The sequence below is a fragment of the Lissotriton helveticus genome, chromosome 8 (genome assembly GCF_964261635.1).
Source record: "Lissotriton helveticus chromosome 8, aLisHel1.1, whole genome shotgun sequence".
NCBI classification, from domain to species: Eukaryota; Metazoa; Chordata; class Amphibia; order Caudata; family Salamandridae; genus Lissotriton; species Lissotriton helveticus.
Window position 1 is genome coordinate 368278052 of NC_136069.1, and position 17597 is coordinate 368295648.

Here is a 17597-nt window from a genome sequence, read left to right on the forward strand (position 1 = left end):
CCTGCAGTGTGCCTACTAGATCTACCATGCTCGCTGACCTGGCCCCACTGACAGTATATTACTTGCTGTTTACCAGCCCTCCCAGTCTGCCATCCAACTGACTGCTCCATCCCTACTGTACTACCTTTACTAGGCGACTGACTCTGCCCGTGCACAGTGACATGGCATGCAACTGTCACTGCATCACCTGGCATAAACCCATCTTTGTGGTAACTTGACCTGACCTGTTTTGGCCTGCCGGGGAACCTTTAACGATCACAAAATGCTCCACAACCTGACTTCCTCTGCTTGTCATCAATTGGAAAAATCAAAAAGAGTACTCACAGACATATTCAGAGTTGTGAGCTGAACAAAAAAGTTAGGGCTCTCTATTTCCTAGTCTTCCCTTGAAAAAAAATGATGATTCCATTACCGATTTTACCCTGTTTCCAATTTAAGAAATTACATATTCAACAACAATTTAGTAAATTAAATAAAGTCAACAGGTGATTGTATCGTTTCTCACTTAACTAGTTCTTATTGAACAACTGTTAGATTTTTATTTTGTTACAAATATGATTATAATACATTCATCGCATCCCAATTAATTTCAGGAAGACAACTGGAAGTACTCCCGAGGTCGGGCTTACATCCCCCCACTGGTAAAAAAAATGGTGGGGAGCCACGGCCAACTGCCAATTAGGTCAAGGGAGCCACAGGTCTAAAAAGTTTGGGAACCACTGGATTATGGGATATTGAGTGCAATAAGAAATCCTTGTCCTACATTTTTTCCAACGTATTTTTGAGGAAGCTATCCCTGCTGATCTGGTGAGAGTATTTTATTATTATCAATATCATACAGAGCTGGGATTTGGGATGCATGAGCATTGAAACTTTCTTTTCTGCATGACTTATGGTTGTTTTGTATATTAAGTACAGGCGCAGTCCGACCCGTGAATCACAAGAGGGAAGGGGCTGCTAGCAGTGTTTCCTTTGGATTTCCTTGTTTTGTCTTTTCCCACCCTCTCCCGGTACCCCAGTGATTGGCGCACTGTGTTTATCTTTCAGTGTGCGTTACAGGGGAATTGGAGGAGGACTGGGGTAATCCTCGTTCTTGCAGCATTGGGCAGAGTTGGGCGTGTGAGCTGTGACACTAAGGTCCTTAGGACTTTGCCTTGCTTCCAAAAGTATGAAGGAATGGACTCCTTGACAGCAACAGGGTAACAGAGCTCACTTGCACCATCTCCGTTGAGGAGTCCCCAGCCTCGAGTGCGTCCAGTGAACTTTTAAGAATTTGTTCAAGTGCATTGTGGGAATTGTAGTCCTAAACTTCTGAGGAGAAATTTGCAGACTCTGGAACCTTGGATTTGTGTTGTGGACACTTTGGACCCTCAAGAGGAACTTGAGGAAGAAGTTCCAGAATTTTGGAGCATATTTGGGAAAAAGCTCCATAAGGTGACCAACCCAACGTCGAGAGTCAAGCCTACTATCTTGCACTGCGACCCGGCCTGGATTTCAGGTTTGTCCCTTTGAAAGTTCCAGAGTGCAATACTTCCAGGAGTTAACTAGGGGCACAAGCTGCACTGAGCCAACAAAGCCGCTGCAAATCCGGCCTGCTGGAGAGGCCAGCTCGACATCGAGAGAAATCCTCCAGAAAACTTTCTGAGTGCGAACGTAATATTTTTTGACCAAGGTCTCCCACTTAGTGTATCCGACCACGGCTCCATCTTGGTCGGCACTCAAACTTTTACCTTTCCCCAGTCAAGAGCGACTGGATGTTCCAAGTTGGCACTATATGTTTTTAAAAAGTCATATCTCTGGTTCCCTATTTTTGTTCTCATTTTGATCATAAAAATATTTACGATTTTTATAAATTGGTTGTGGATTTTCATTATGTGTTGTGTCTTAATTATTTAATGTATTGGCGTTTTTGAACACTTCACACGCCTAAGTTGAGCCTGCCTGTTTAATGCCAGCTACCAAGGGTTGAGCAAGAGAATAATTTATTGAGAACTTGTCTGGACCTTATATTGCGTTGATGGTCTTATTGCTAGTGGTAGGTGCACACTTACTCCTACCAACAATACACCTTCCAACACCCCAGAATTTCAAATGTGGCTTACTAAGTTGAGCAATGTATATATAAAATAATATCTCTATGCCAAATGGGTGGGAGAGGGGATTTAGTTCTTTAGGATCTGGATATATATCACACACCCTATAAATTAATGATGTAATCAGCTTAATTTGTTCTTTGTTCTATGTACTACGTTAGCTAGCTTCCGTTTGTGCTTTATGACTAGAGTGTATTCTATGTATCTCATAAACCCACATTTGATTAATTGTTTATTATAATATGTCTGTGTATTAATCCAATGTAGTATGAAATATTCAAATCGCTGTCCTTCTAAACTGGAAGTCACTTTGCAATACATATTTATCAGGCAATATAAATAAAAGCAAACATTAAAAAAGAAAGAGACCACCAGGAAGGGCTATGCATCTGAATATTAATTTTAATATATCCATACATCTTTCTTATTACACTGTGTGTCTGTCACAGTGCAATGATCCAGTGCCTTTTGGCTACATTTTCACTATGTAAATACCACATAAATAAATACATAAATACCATCAAACATACATCAGTAATAGTCATAACACCTACTCCTAGTCATCTTTTGTCATGGAGCAAAGATGTAGCACCCATACATATATTACATGTGGACTTTGACATCTGCTTTCACAGATTTCATGTGCTCATTGTTTCATATCAATATCAATAACATTTGTCCACAGAATCCACTTTTCAAATATTGAATAACAGTACTGTGAGAACGTGGTGTATTAGTTGTGGTCGATTGGTCCACTGCAAGTAATACAGTCACTATCTGGCTAGGTCCAGTCAAAGGTTTCAGTAATTTAAACTTGAGCTGTGGTACAGAGCAGACATTCTTAACTTGGTGAAAATGTGTAAAGCATTGAGAAGTACCAAAATAGCAATACAATAATAATCACGCACCAATTTATAAAAAAAAAGAGAACAATTTTATTAACAAATGATACCAAAACAACAAAAATCCAATACGGGAACTGGAGATCTGAACGTTTGAAGATTTAAGTGGAAATACCTCCAAAAAGTGCAAAGCACCCATGATAGTCAATGGTCGCGGTAGAGCACGACCTAAGTGCAATTTCACAGTCACCTTGATGGAGTGCGGTGCAGATACAACAAGAAGATTGGCCCCACTAGGGCCTGGTAGCAAAGAAGTTTCAAAATGTTTCTAAATCCCAATATGTAAAAGGAGTTTGTTGTTTTTCTGGGGAAAAACTGTTTTCCACATGGGACGAATCTGAAATTCAATCTGATGCCGTGGAACTGCCCATCGGATACTTTCTGCGATTTCTCCTTAAAGCTCTGGAGCTAAAGGTTTGAACAAGTGGCCAAACTTCATTTGGTGCTGAAAAAACCCACAAGAGTACATTTGCAAGGCCTCTAGAGACTCCAAGAGTGTTAGGCAGGATGCAACACCAAAGTTAGTCAAACCACATACGCAGGGCACTCTACGGCACTGGACAGCAGAGCCCCAGTGTACAGAGACTAAAAAACAGCAATTAAATCCACAAGCAAAATGGGGATGATTACACAAAATGGGTCAATTTCTCACAAATACCATGTCTGAAAAGGCAAATGTCTACTGTGTGTTACATGAGGAAAATTAGCTATGGAACAGAACAGAGATACTCAAAGTATGGTCCTGGGGACGCATGAACCCTTTCTGACCTTTGCATGTGGCCCCCTAATCAACAGCTGCACTGAGCTGCTGCTCACTCAACTCAGGATTAACATTAAAAAGATATTAACTGTACAGGCAAGCTTTTATTAAAACGGTAATTGAAGTCTAGGTTGTCCTGCAACACTTAGCTTTAGGAACACCTTCATGTTCAAAGCCATCTTACAGCAAAAGTGTAAACGTATGATAAGGTCTCTTCAGAATTCAAAAAGTGTATTTCATTAACATGCAGAACCAATTCACCTTAGTAGATCAGATAATAAAAAAACAAGCATTTGCAATGCAATAGGTCTCTCATTTACACGAGTTTGAGCTATTGACATTGTAAATGACAATGCCTTTAATTGTTGTTTTCGTTTTTAAAACATAAATAAAAGGCATTATCATTTACAATGCCAATAGCTTAAACTCGCATAAATGCGAGACCTATTGCATTGCAAATACTTTTTTGTTTGGTAGGTACGGGGTGATTAGGTGATTTGACCAGAATCACAGTAAGCTGAGCTGACGCCGAGACTCAAAGCTGGTTCCCCAGCTCCAAAGTCGGCAGCAAATTCTCGGAATCCCTCATTTCAAGCAGCTCTCTTCTATTTTTTTTGTTTTTGTCAGATTTATACAGCATGAACCTGAAGGTAATAAAGCGCTTTACATTAGCACCAGTTACCTTCGGGTCGAGTTCACGCTGTATAAATTTGCACACAAAATAACAGGAGTCTCCTGTAAAAAAATCTCAAACACCCGGAATTCACTTCCTACTATAACTTCTACATTCTACCGTGGGTAGGAAACCAGAAGCTGTTTTTCAACTGATTGGTTACCATTAAAAAGGGGTGGTACCGGCAGCGGCTGAGTAGTTGTATTTCCCAACAATACAAAATGTTCTAGCTATCGCAACAAGAATTTTAGATTCTATTAAGGACACGGAGGCGAGGATTATGCTTTCTCATTTCTTTACTGCAAAGCACAGCAGCCAATGAAAGTAAAACTACATTTGTAAAAAACTACAATATCCATGAGGCTTTGAACCACGCCTCCAATGTAACGTCCAATCAAATCATGAACAAGCATGCAAAGTAGAGAGACACTAATCCTGCCTCCTCTTTCTTTGCTTGAAGAAGTCCCATAAGAACAAACAAAGTCTCTGAATTCTCAACGGAGCAATTAACAGTTCCTGTAATAGGTTCTCAATGGAGAGCAATCCAAAACCAGCAAAGGCGTCCGCTTCCATCCTGAAGGCACGTCAACTCCATCCGGAGAAGGCACTCAACTTTTGTTGGAGTCATTTCCTATAATAGAAAAACAAGGTTAAGAAAAGGAGCCCACAACTACATTTCTCATTGGGTGGGCATAAAGTTGTTAAACAACATAATATCAAAACAACTTTACAGTTGAATAACTGTCCCAACGGGTGGGATAATCCTCACCTCTGTGTCCTTAATAGAATCTAAAATTCTTGTTGAGATAGCTAGAAAGTTTTGTATTCTATGGCAGGACAGGAGGCTTCTGATTATGCTGGATCAAAGCTCATCAATCACAGCATCAGAAACATGAGGAATAGGTTTGTAATAAAATACTTTAAACATTGAGTCTGAAGACCAATCAGCTGCTTTAAGAATGTCCTCCAATCGGGACCCTAGTAAATAGGCTTTAGAAACCATCGCTCCTCTAGCGGAGTGAGCGCCATAAACTGAAACATCATTGCCAGATTCAGACATAATCCACCTGACCCACCTGGCCAAAGTAGCAGCAGCGACTGGTTTGAACGGCTTTTGAACAGAAATCAACAACTGACCCAAAGGGTCCACTCTGTGAGAAATAGTACGTTCTTCATAAACTTTTAAACATTGCAAAACACATAACTTGTTATTGTGCGTAAAAGCAGGGTACTCCACTGACCTAGACATAGTCTTAGTCCTTCTCGTGATAATGAAGGAAACCCCCTGTGGAGAAAACATCCTTCCAGCTAGGTCTAAGGCTCTTACATCCGACACTCTTCGACATGAAATAAGACAGAGCAACATAGTAAGTTTGGCAGAAAGTTGCTTCAAGGAAAGATCAACATTGTTAGGCCAAGATTCCAAAAGAGAGAGCACTTTAGTAACATCCCACAACGTGGAATACCTAGGCCGAGGGGGATTAGTCACTTGGACCCCTTTAAGTAATTTACAGACCAGGGGATGCATCCCCACAGGCTTACCATCAACTTGATCGTGACCAGCGGAAATAGCCGACTTGAAATTATTAACTGACCTGTAAGCAAGTCCTGACTCAGCACACTCAGACAAGAAATTCAATACTTCAGTTATAGATGATCCCACGGGATCCACCTGTTTTGAAAGGCACCAACCCACCCATCGCTTCCATGAAGCAGAATATCGTTTTGGGTGGAAGGAGCCCACGCTTGTTGCATAAAATTGTCAGCCGCCTGTGAAAGTCCTGCAATGCTCTCGTGTCTCCGGAGAGCGTCCACACCATCAATATTAACTGGTTCTGCAGGACCAAGGGGTGGCAGGACCCCACTGGGTCCTGGAGAAGCGTCGGGAGAGTTGGAAGTTGAAATGGAAGGTCTACAGACAACTCTAACAGAGTGGGAAACCATGACTGAGTCGACCAAAACGGAGTCACTAGTACTAGAGAAGCTCTCTGGCGAAGGACAAAGGCCGCCACCCTCGGTATCAATGCAAACGGAGGAAAAGCATAATTCCTCTGTAGGCCCCAATGTTGAAGGAACGCATCTATCCCCATCGCCATTGGGTCCGGTCTCCAGGTGAAGAACCGGGGAAGCTGGGCATTGAGGCGAGAGGCAAACAGATCTATCTGGCAGGGACCTCGCATATCCATGATCTGCGCAAACAGCGAGGGAAGAAGTCTCCAGTCGCTGAAGTCGCGAAGGAAACAGGAGTTCCAATCCGCCACCTGATTGAACTTCCCAGGAAGATATTCCGCCACAATTGAAATCTTGCGGTCCAGGCAAAATTGCCAAACCTCCTTCACAATGTGAACTAGCATGCGGGACCTCGTCCCCCCTAAGTGGTTGATGTATCTCACCGCTGAGACATTGTCCTTTCGCAGAAGAATGCAGCAGTTGCTCTTCAGCGGTGAGATAGACTTGATGGCAAAGGACCCTGCTAGCAACTCCAGACAGTTTATGTGTAAGCGTAGTTCGTCTGCTGACCATCGTCCTCCTGTGGTAAATTCTCCACAGCGAGCGCCCCAACCCCACTGACTGGCATCGGACTCGATCACCACGTCTGGGGCGGAGCCGAATATCGCTCGCCCATTCCAAGCTGTCATGTGTTCCAACCACCATAGAAGCTTCTCTCGAGCTTCCGGTAAGAGGGGAAAGAGATGGTCATAATGGTAATTCTTCCTCAGATAGAAGATTTTTTGTCTCTGAAGGGCCCTGTAATGTAATGGTCCTGGGAATATAGCCTCAATCGAGGAGGACAGTAGGCCCACGATTCTCGCTAGCACCCTCAGAGAAATCATTTCCTTGGCTAAGGTGTATCTGATTTCCCGCTTGATGGACCTGATTTTGGTCATTGGAAGAAGGAGTTGGGTGGAGACTGAATCTATCATGAATCCCAGAAATTCTATCTGTTGGCTTGGTAACATCACAGACTTCTTGGCATTGATAATGAAGCCCAGATTCTGTAGCAGGGACGTCGTGCACTCCAAATGAGTGAGGAGGAGATCTCGGTTCTGCGCCAGAATCAGCATGTCATCGACATATACAATGAGACGTACCCCCATCTCCCGAAGGCGAGAGACCACTGGTTTGAGGAGTTTGGTGAATACCCATGGTGCTGAGGACAGGCCAAAGGGGAGTGACAGATATCGGTACCATAGCCCCTTCCATGGAAATTGCAAGTATTTTTGATGTGAGGGGCAAATAGGGACCGTCAGATACGCATCTTTTAAATCTAGGCGGACCATCTAGTCATTCTCCAACAGGATATCTCTCAAGAGGTGAATACCCTCCATCTTGAAGTGACGATACACGACAAAGGGGTTGTAATCTCTCAGATTTAAGACCAGGCGCTGGCCGCCACCCTTCTTTTGTACCAAAAAGACGTTGCTGCAGAAACCTCCTGGGATGAAGGGTCCTACAGCAATAGCCTTTTTGGCCAACAAGTCTTCCAGTTCTGAGTCTATAAAACTCTGTTCTAGAAGGGAAAAAAGGAGAGGATGAGGGGAAAATGTTGAAGGGGACACTCCAGCATCTCTATCTGGTAGCCCCGCACGATCTGAAGGACCCAGGCATCTTCAGTCAGTTTCTCCCAACTTAACACAAAATGTTGCAACCTCCCCCCAAGGGGAATGACAGGACTGACAGGACTTACCAGAGGATTGATTGTCAAAATTCTTGTAGCCTCTATTGACACCTCGATTATAGCGGCCTCTGAAACCGCGGGATCTGGAAAGGATAGAAACCCGCCTGGTCGGGTTCTTGGGTGTATCCTCTGCCCCTTCGGGGGGCTTATCCTCTCTGAGGACTGGTATTGGAGAAGCGGCCGGTCGAGCGTCCTCTGCCACGCCCAGCCCTTCCAGAGACCTGATGTAACACCCTTTTCAAGGAGGCCTGAGACTTATCAAGGGACGCAAAGGTACTAACAAATTTTGCAATGTCTTTAACAAATTTGTCTCCGAACAACTGTCCTTCCGCCAGGGGCCCCGGTTCTGAAGAGGCCAGTTCTACCAACTGTGGATCGATCCGAAGTAGAACAGACTTCCTTCTCTCGGAAGCAAGAGCGCAGTTAGCGTTCCCCAGCATGCAGATAGCATGTTGTGCCCAGCCGGCCAGAACCTCGGGATGAATGATAGCACCGGTCTCTTGAGCCTGGAGAGCCAATTCTAGGATCTTTGCCAACGGGCCTGAAAGGTCGAGGACCTTGTCTTGGCACGCTCTGAGCACGCGATCAATCCCCTTTTTGGGATCCTTCTTGTATTTCTTAAGGAAGGTGGTCATAGACGTATCAATATAAGGGGTAAGGGCTACCTTGTGGGCCAGGTCAGGACGGGGGCATACTTCAGGCGTGCCCTGACCTCCTTATCAAATCCCTTGCGCAGGTGGGTTTGGAGATATTCCGCCACCGCAGGGGGAGGGACCCAGTCAGAAGATCTAGGGTGGACAATTTCCGCCGGGTCAAATGAGAAAGGAGAAGGAGTAACCGGGGATGAAGAATGTTTGCGCTTCTTGGCGCACTTACGCGGCTTAGGGGAGGGCGAGGAACTTGTGTCCGTGTCTGCGCCATCCTTGGTGCTTTCTTTGGACTTGCAAAGTTTAGAATAGGGATGTGCGTGGGGCCATGGGGACTCCGGGGGCACACGGGAAACTGGAGAAGGGGTCTGACCTGTATTAGAAGGAGGGGGAACCTTGGGAGCACCAGGGGCGAGCTGTTCCAATTTCTGCGTTAAGGGAAGCAGGGCGGTTGACAAGGCCTTGTCTAGTTTGGCATCAAGCTTCTTGTCAATGAGGTCTTCCATGGACTCCTCATCGTAATATTCCTCTTCGCCCTGTTCAGTACACGCAGGTACCTCCTCTTGGTAGCAGTCAAACTCTGCCATGATCAATAATAGAATTGAAAATTCCAATCAAATCCCCAGAGTGAAGCTCAATTCTCAGCCCAGGTCTAGGGCGTCGGTTGGGAGTAGTGCCAGGCGCAGGAGCCAGAAAAACAATACCAAAAACACTCAAGTCAGTATATATAGTCCCACTCTAGGACTAATGGAGGAAGATTGCCCCTGTCTGATCTCAGACTTGGGCTCCCAAAAATTAAATAGGCTTTCTAGCCTCTAGGCAGTAAGGGGTTAATGCTTGCTGCACTCGTTGCCAAATGGGACAAAAACGCTGTCTTAATCGGTCGAAAAAAGGCCTCGATGGCTCCTGGCCAGCTGCGTGTATGACCCCACTTCAGCCGGGGGCAGGCGTCTGATGCGGCACTAAGCATGGGGCTGCGCGCGTACTGAGATGCGCGCGAGCCCCGGAGACGCACGCTGAAAGCCCGCGAAGGCCTCGGCGTGCGTCTCACTCCCGGAGGGGTGGGCCAAGTCCCTACTGATCGCGGAGCGCAATCTCAAGCAGCCGCGGCTGCCGACAGCGTGAGGGGGCGCACACGGGGGAGCTAACAGTGCAACACGCGCTGTAAGGGGAAAAACTAAGGGCATGGAGCGGGCAGGAGAAGCCACGCTCCGACAAGGAAAGGAACGGCGCGGCATAGGCAGCACGCGTTGGTCATGAAAACTCCCACAGAGAAATAAGAAATAAACGCCCCAGCGCGTTTCAACATTGAATAAAAGCGCTAATATGCATACAATAATGCTCATATAAAATAGTATTCATTAAAATGCAAAAGTCATCACAGTATCAATATACAGAGTAGAGAGGCACTTATCTGGGCTGCGGAGCAGCAAAGAAAGAGGAGGCAGGATTAGTGTCTCTCTACTTTGTATGCTTGTTCATGATGTGATTGGACGTAACATTGGAGGCGTGGTTCAAAGCCTCATGGATATTGTCGTTTTTTACAAATGTAGTTTTACTTTCATTGGCTGCTGTGTTTTGCAGGAAAGAAATGAGAAAGCATAATCAGAAGCCTCCGGTCCTGCCATAGAATCGCTGCAATGCATATTACTAGGAAAATAGACCCGCCCCCAAAAAACGCATGACCCACTGTAGCTTACATTGCACCGTAAGAAACTTCTCTGCTGCTCCAAAGGCATGGTCCAGCCGCACGTGAGCCGGTTCTGCAAGTCAGTGCGTGCCATCCTACAGTAAGGGCAGAGACCCCCGTGACAAATGGGCATTCGGACGGACTGATGCCGTGAGAGCCGAATTCTGCAACATAAGGGGGCACTCCTGCTGGTAGACCACAGCGGCGCAGAAGAGCGTCACAAGGACTTGAAAGAGGGTCAGTGTTGGGAGACAGGGTTAAAAGAGAAAAGAAGTCCTCAGATGAAGACATCAACACCTAAGGCGAAACAATATAGTACTTAGGCAGTGCTGCATCCGGCCGAAACGGAAACAAAAAGGATGGACATAAAGGGAGGATTACCCATTGGCAAACAAGTTTTTGTTAAGGACAGTAACATAGCCAAATAAAAAACCATCTGGCAGCAATGGGAGGAGTTCAACTGCTAAAGCATACACAACAGGTCAGTCGCTAAGCAACAGCGCAAGCGCTGTCTTCGCTCAACCTAAAAGGGGGGAAAGAGAAATTAAACAATTGCCTAGGATAACACAATTTGGTAAAGTGGGGAAGCTGGGACTAATCCCAGGTTTTCAGTTTCACATTGTGCAATTCAGCTACTGAATGTATATGCGTCTCCTCCCCTAAACCCATCTTATCTACCCTCCTCCCCTACCTGGATCACCACGCTGCTGGCATCGATGTGGCCCTCAGTCACATCACAGACCAAACTTTGTGGCCCTTGGGAAAATGTTTGCGAGTACCCACGGCAATGATTACTTTTCTACTTGCATAATGGGCCCTGGGTAAGGGACCTCCTAGTGCTGTGGAGTTTTGATTATGATTGTTTCCAAAACACGTGGCTGATCTGCAGTTTGTGAAACCTCAGCTAGTGCTCAACCGGAAAGAGCCATTGAAGGGCAGATGCATTACACTAATTAGTTTTACATGTGCTAGTATTGCACATGACCTACATGTTTTTTTTACTTAAGGTTTGCTACAAGATTTTCTAAAGAAGCCTCATTTGATTTTTTCTGTTTAACCTTAAACTTTCCTCTATGAATTCCTCTCTTACACAAACAATGTGACGCAGTCTGTCTATTTTCTCTACGTTAACTTTACCTCCGTTCACTTGTTGACATTTGCAGCTGTTGCACTCTGTTTCAATGGAGGTATTACCGTCTTCATTGTTGATCATTGCGGTCTGTTGCTCGCAAAGGTGGTTTCTATGTAGCTTTGTTATGAGCCTATGTCTGGGCCTCATTGCCCATGGTTTACACCTCGTTTTGGTTAGTGCAATGATTTTGTGTTAATTGAACATGTGCTAAATAGCACAACATAACGTAACATGACAGTAAATTCTCATTAGCATTCGGAATGACGAATGTTACTTAAAGCACACGTATTGTTTTTTTCACACTGATGCGCTTTTTTGTCCTTTTGTTGATGCGCAATATTCTGTGCAGTTCATTGTGCTGACCTTGTGGCTGCACTGCCTGCTAGCATTTCTAGGCCCTAATATGTAGCAGTCTATCGATTTGGATCTGCTGGCACACCATATCCTTCTTCACAACGGGACCACCTAGATCATGGGTACTCACAAGCGCGTACTATATTGTTTCGCCTTAGGTGTTGATGTCTTCATCTGAGGACTTCTTTTCTCTTTTAACCCTGTCTCCCAACACTGACCCTCTTTCAAGTCCTTGTGACGCTCTTCTGCGCCGCTGTGGTCTACCAGCAGGAGTGCCCCCTTATGTTGCAGAATTCGGCTCTCACGGCATCAGTCCGTCCGAATGCCCATTTGTCACGGGGGTCTCTGCCCTTACTGTAGGATGGCACGCACTGACTTGCAGAACCGGCTCACGTGCGGCTGGACCATGCCTTTGGAGCAGCAGAGAAGTTTCTTACGGTGCAATGTAAGCTACAGTGGGTCATGCGTTTTTTGGGGGCGGGTCTATTTTCCTAGTAATATGCATTGCAGCGATTCTATGGCAGGACCGGAGGCTTCTGATTATGCTTTCTCATTTCTTTCCTGCAAAACACAGCAGCCAATGAAAGTAAAACTACATTTGTAAAAAACGACAATATCCATGAGGCTTTGAACCACGCCTCCAATGTTACGTCCAATCACATCATGAACAAGCATACAAAGTAGAGAGACACTAATCCTGCCTCCTCTTTCTTTGCTGCTCCGCAGCCCAGATAAGTGCCTCTCTACTCTGTATATTGATACTGTGATGACTTTTGCATTTTAATGAATACTTTTTGAGGTCAGCTTTCATTCATTTAACTATTTAGGCGTTTTGATATAGCGCAGACTTTACCCGAAGGCGTGAGAGCGCTCACAATAGGAACAGTAAATGACTGGGCAAAAGCGGAAAGTGACGTGGGCAAGTTACATGAGTACCACACTCGGGTGCAAGGATAATACGGCAATAAAGGGCAAATACCGCACAGGGAATGGTAAGAGGCATGCCTGTGACTTTGTTCACTCTAGACATAGTGCAGGCACTGTAAGATTGCCATATGTCTTTTTCTGTCCCCCTACTTACCCATATAACGATTTGACAATCTCTGCAGTAGCACAGCTGTACCAACCCTATGATCCTGCAGTTTGAGACAATCTCAGCAGTAGCACAGCTGTACCAACGCTATGAGCGATCGTTCAAGGAGGGACGTAGTTCAGCTCCCCGCCGATCGTATTGTACCAAAGGCAATTGTAAGCACACAGTGAGGTCAGAACAGAGGCCCTGGGCGAGAGTTCTTAGGTGAACCAATGCTGAGAAGATGCCAGCTTTATTTGTGTGGGTTGTTTAATAGCGCAAACTCGACCCGGAGGGTCGGAGCGCTTTAGATGAGCGACAGTTGCATTGCAGGCGGTCACGCTGAATTTGGGCAAGGGGAGATTGAATTATTAATATGGCATTAAGACGGTGCACCTATTGCAACAAAAGGAAATGTTAACGATTGCAAGAAAAGGAAATGTTAACATATTATAGCATTTCTCTGCCATTTGTGCAATGAGTTAACTTGCTGTGTTTATATAAACACATTGAAGCAATCTTCAGGCAAGGATGGCTGAGCAGGGGGGAACTACCCAACAGTTACAATTTTGATGTCTTCCAAGTATGGAAGAGACAACACGCATTACAATGCAACGGTCTCGCCTTTGAAAATTTAGAGCAATGGGCATTGTAAATGACACAAATTTATGTATGGTTGGTCTTTGAAAACAGACGAAGGGAAAACAGCATGGGCAGTTTGAGGAACGTGCGAGGCAGTTGGACCACAAGCCTTAGTGTGCACAACGAGAAAAATTTTGTTTTCAGATCACGCCAAATACAAAAGAGTACCACACACAGGTGCAAGGATAATACTGCAATAAATGGCAAATACTTCACTGGGACTGCACCACTCTTTCCAAGGCAGGATGGGGAGCGCTTGGAGGTAACATGCACTCGATACATGGACATACATTGCGTAAGGGGGGTAATTCAGCAGCAAACAAGTACAGCACCCTGTGTACATAGGTGTCTTTTCTACCTGTACCTACGCATCCCCATATGAGGTGCGGCTCCTGTAACTAAGGGCGTGCCTACGCAATCCTCAATCGAGGTGCAGCATATGGAACTTAGGGCGTGTCCTAAGAACGGTTGTTAAAATATCTCCATAGTGGTGTGGCAAAGGGGACTATGATAGAGGTGCATGAAACAAAAGGGGAAGATGATAGAGGTGCACGAAACAGTGTCAGAAAGTAGATAGGTGGGTGGGGGGCTCTGTCATCGACGGAGGCCTCCTCCAGAGCTGTGGCGGAGTACAGGGCGATCTGGAAGCAGATGGACAGTAGGGGTACCTCTGCAGCAGAAGGATACAGTCTAAATACCTCTGCCTGGCACAGTAGGGTGCCCGAGCCAAGAACCTGGAGCCGAGGGGGTTCCAGGAAACAGCGTCGGCGCCCCGTTAGTCCTTCGGGCGGTCGGGGGGCCTGAACCGACCGGGGGTGTGCCTCATCTCCCGCCCTGACAGGGGGGGCGGGAGTCTAACGAAATAAAGTGATAATGTACTGCACCGTCAGAGCATCGCCTCGCCGTGCAAGATGGCTCCTTGGGCATGCGGGTCAGCGAGAGGCTGCTGCATTGGATCGCCTGTAAGATGACCCACCTATCAGTACCTGTGTTGTACGCAAATAAACCTGCATCACTGGTTTCCCACAAATATGTCTCATGAGTTTTCTTGGTATGTAAGTGTAATGTGTGCAGGGGGAAGCAAGCACTGATGGTGTGGGCACTATGCCGCTGGCACCGCGACACGAAGGGGAGCATGGGGGGACAGCGCCCTAGTCCCACACGTCTGGCGAGCGTAGCCTGCAGCGCGCACCCCTGTGCCGCCCCCCCCGGCCAACAGCCAATGGGGAGGGCTCTTTTGGGGACGGGGGAGGGCACGTCCAAAGGGTATATGACCTGGCCAGCAGCTAGGCTCGGCCTTTCTTTCCCGCGTCGAGGCTGCTCTGCGCTGTAACCCACCCTGAACCCTAACCCAGCTGCAGAGCGGCTGGCACAGTTGTTGAATACCTTAATGATCATGTCTTATATTGCAGGCGGAGTCACAGGGCGATCTGGAAGCAGATGGACAGTAGGGGTACCTCTGCGGCAGAAGGATACAGTCTAAATACCTCTGCCTGGCACAGTAGGGTGCCCGAGCCAAGAACCTGGAGCCGAGGGGGTTCCAGGAAACAGCGTCGGCGCCCCGTTAGTCCTTCGGGCGGTCGGGGGGCCTGAACCGACCGGGGTGTGCCTCATCTCCCGCCCTGACAGGGGGGGCGGGAGTCTAACGAAATAAAGTGATAATGTACTGCACCGTCAGAGCATCGCCTCGCCGTGCAAGATGGCTCCTTGGGCATGCGGGTCAGCGAGAGGCTGCTGCATTGGATCGCCTGTAAGATGACCCACCTATCAGTACCTGTGTTGTACGCAAATAAACCTGCATCACTGGTTTCCCACAAATATGTCTCATGAGTTTTCTTGGTATGTAAGTGTAATGTGTGCAGGGCGAAGCAAGCACTGATGGTGTGGGCACTATGACGAATGTTACTTAAAGCACACGTATTGTTTTTTTCACACTGATGCGCTTTTTTGTCCTTTTGTTGATGCGCAATATTCTGTGCAGTTCATTGTGCTGACCTTGTGGCTGCACTGCCTGCTAGCATTTCTAGGCCCTAATATGTAGCAGTCTATCGATTTGGATCTGCTGGGACACCATATCCTTCTTCACAACGGGACCACCTAGATCATGGGTACTCACAAACGTTCTCTCGGGGGGGGCACATTTACAGTGTGGTTTGTGTCCGAGGGCCGCACCGGTGGGGACGGGGTCAGTGGGGAAGGGGGTGGGGCTAGAGCAACAAAATAAAACTGACCATGAGGTTGATCACAGGTCCCTGCAGCGGACGCCTTCGTCCACTGAGCCACCAGACCCGGCATACCCACATCTCTCTCTCTCTACCTCCCTCTCTTTCTCCTTCTCCCTCCCTCTCTCTCCCTCTGTCTCTCTGTCTCACTCACTCTGACTCTCTCACTCCCTCTCACACCCTCTCTCCATCTCTCCCTCTGTCCCCCCTTGATTGTCTTACTCCCTCTCTTCCTCTGTCTCACTCACTCTGACTGTCTCACTCACTCTGTCTCTCTCTGTCTCCCTCTCTCTCTCTGTTTCGTTCTCCCTCACTCTGTTTCCCTCTCCTTCACTCTATTGTCCTCTTCCTCACTCTATTTCCCTCTCCCTTTGATGTTCCCCTGAGGCGGAAAGCCGGGGGTGTTGGATGCGAATGTGCTTTTGAAAACTGTGCTTGAAAACTGTGTTTTCATTGTCTGTCTCAGACTTTTACGCTGGGCAATCTCTCCTCTGAGGCGGAAAGCCGGAGGACTAGGACGCTCGATATTTTAAATATTTGCTAGTTGCGATTTGGGCACTAGTACCATCTGTAAACTTTGTAAACCCTTTGGAAACATAGCGCAGGCATTTCTTACCTGCTCTCTCCACCTCCTGAACTGACGGGCACACGCGCAGCCGATTGGGCGCTGACACGGTCGTTGCCACGGGGATCCGCCATCTTGGGAGGACGCTCAGGCTTGCGGACTAGTTGTCAGCAGCCTACCGCCCTCCCAGGGATTTAAAGCGCAGGAAGAACACAGCGCTCAGATTTGATGTTCCCCTGAGGCGGAAAGCCGGGGGTGTTGGATGCTAATGTGCTTATGAAAACTGTGCTTGAAAACTGTTTTTTATTGTCTGTCTCAGACTTTTACGCTGGGCAATCTCTCCTCTGAGGCGGAAAGCCGGAGGACTAGGACGCTCGATATTTTAAATATTTGCTAGTTGCGATTTGGGCACTAGTACCATCTGTAAACTTTGTAAACCCTTTGGAAACATAGCGCAGGCATTTCTTACCTGCTCTCTCCACCTCCTGAACTCCCAGGCACACGCGCAGCTGATTGGGCGCTGACGCGGTCGTTGCCACGGGGATCTGCCATCTTGGGAGGACGCTCAGGCTTGCGGACTAGTTGTCAGCAGCCTACCGCCCTCCCAGGGATTTAAAGCGCGGGAAGAACACAGCGCTCAGATTTGATGTTCCCCTGAGGCGGAAAGCCGGGTGTTGGATGCTAATGTGCTTTTGAAAACTGTGCTTGAAAACTGTGTTTTTATTGTCTGTCTCAGACTTTTACGCTGGGCAATCTCTCCTCTGAGGCGGAAAGCTGGAGGACTAGGATGCTCGATATTTTAAATATTTGCTAGTTGCGATTTGGGCACTAGTACCATCTGTAAACTTTGTAAACCCTTTGGAAACATAGCGCAGGCATTTCTTACCTGCTCTCTCCACCTCCTGTACTCCCGGGCACACGCGCAGCCGATTGGGCGCTGACGCGGTCGTTGCCACGGGGATCCGCCATCTTGGGAGGACGCTCAGGCTTGCGGACTAGTTGTCAGCAGCCTACCGCCCTCCCAGGGATTTAAAGCGCGGGAAGAACACAGCGCTCAGATTTGATGTTCCCCTGAGGAGGAAAGCCGGGTGTTGGATGCTAATGTGCTTTTGAAAACTGTGCTTGAAAACTGTGTTTTTATTGTCTGTCTCAGACTTTTACGCTGG